The following is a 2,104-nucleotide window of genomic DNA, read 5'->3' as shown; positions in this document are numbered from 1 at the left end:
TTACACCAATTTAGACTACTGTTCTTGGAATTTCCCACAGAATGGCATTAAACTTAAATTTATCTATCTCCTTGAAGACGAGCAGCTGATGCCACCAGGCTTAGTTCTTGGTCAGATCTGTGGAGAGGCAAGACTGCTTACAGTAAGAATACACGTTTTTTAAGATATTTTAGAACAATAAAACACCTGTGATTAAATAAAATGTAAGATAAATGAGTTTATGCCATACTGCAACATTCCAGGCAAAGATAAGATTAGATAACTTATATTTATACCACAATGGGGAAATTTTAGTGTTGCAATGCATAGTTCAAGAACAACAAGAGAACAGAAATTGGCACTCAAATATTCTCTATGATTATGAAAAGTGCAGCAAAGCAATAACATCTCCATGGAGACAAGCAGGATGTTGACCATTCACCTAAAAATGACATAGTGCAACTTTAAATTAAACTCTAAATCAGTGTAAAATGGTTGTATAACTTTCACTAATGACTCAATCCTCTCATCACTGGTGTAACTTGTCACCTGGCATGTCTTACATTTCACTTATCCACTGTCACTTTTGTAGTCCGGTAATCTTATCCAGTGGTTGCCCTGCATGCTTGCCGTTGCCATAGCGACCTCATATATATTTCATGATTACGCTGTGGTGAAAACATGGAGCAGGTGAGATGTTTGGCTGTACGATTGGTTTTATGCTTGTATCCTTCTGCATGTGCTCTGCTCTTCAGGACTGTGTGGTGGGCCTTTACCAGTATATGGGCAGGGATGTGGGGGAGCCCTTCTCCTCTGAAGACATGTGCCAGCTGTTTGGCAAAATCTTCCATGAACCGTCCAATGCAGAGGAGGTGCACGCGGCTATCACAAAGGTAAGGCTATCGAGGGAATGCTTCAATGTAATATAATCTCATCGTGATTACAATTTTGCAAAGAAATACATCTACTTGGAATTTCTTATGACAACTATATTGGTATGCAGTATATAAAGTCTCAGTTCATTATACAGTGAATATTTTAAAGAAGTTCAGGATATGGGTAGGGCCATATGAACAGCTAAACCAGTACAAGCATGCATTTCAGAATGAAATGCAGATGTTTGTAGAGGTTTAAACTACAGGCTTAGCAGGGGTCATTATAATTCAGATTTGCTAATTATGACCGACCATACAGTTTCTGATTTGATTGCAATTTATATTTGAGCCCATATTAGATACAAATGGTGTGTGGTTCAAATGTATAGTATTTAAATTGTTGTTTTGGAGATAATCATATATATACACAGTACACCATCCATTATAAAATTATTTTAAAAGGCTATAGAAAGAGCATATTAACACTGCACTGCGTAATGTTTCTGATGTTTGGATCAGTCTCCTGTTTGTATTTAATATTCTCTTCAGATATCCAATGGTAACAGAGGTTGGACTTGTGCTGGTCAGAATGTTTTGGATGTTCTCAGAGAAATGGAGCATCAGAGAGTTAAAAGTGAGAAGGTAGGCTACTTTTTAAAAAATAACTGCAGTTATGTAGTATTTTGTGAATTTGTACTGATCCTGAGATGTCCCGTCTGCAGCTGTACTGGGAGCGACAGATGGTAAATGCAGTGAACTACCACAACCCTCCAGCTGTGACGGACACACCAGTGATATGTGACCCCTACACTCTGCACCATGAAGGCACACAGAGGGACTGTTTTCAGATTAGTAATCGGAAAAATATATCATCGGCAAATATGGTCTTGAAGAAAAATGACTGGAGCATGAGCAGACTGAGGAAAGCCCATAGACAGAGCTGGGCCAGGTGAGAATGAAGAACTTAATTAAAGGAACTGTATGCAGCTTATGCTTTTACACAACTGAACATGCACTGCCAGTGCCTTAACCTGCAGATGTAAGACACATACAAGTTTTTCTCATTCTCAGGACATGGACAGGCCATGCCTCACGTAAAAGCTCAGAACTTCCAAATTTACTGAGCTGCAGAGGCTGCAATGGCACTGATAAATGATGGCTGTAAGTTCTAGATTGAGGTAGTAATAATTCAGATCAGATCAGACCTTTTAGGTTTAAACCAACTGGATTTAAGTGTTCAATGACACCTC

This window comes from Boleophthalmus pectinirostris, unplaced genomic scaffold, assembly GCF_026225935.1.
Source record: "Boleophthalmus pectinirostris isolate CB_2022bp ecotype Guang Dong unplaced genomic scaffold, ASM2622593v1 HiC_scaffold_2, whole genome shotgun sequence".
Lineage (NCBI taxonomy): Eukaryota > Metazoa > Chordata > Actinopteri > Gobiiformes > Gobiidae > Boleophthalmus > Boleophthalmus pectinirostris.
Note: the sequence above shows the minus strand (reverse complement) of the source record.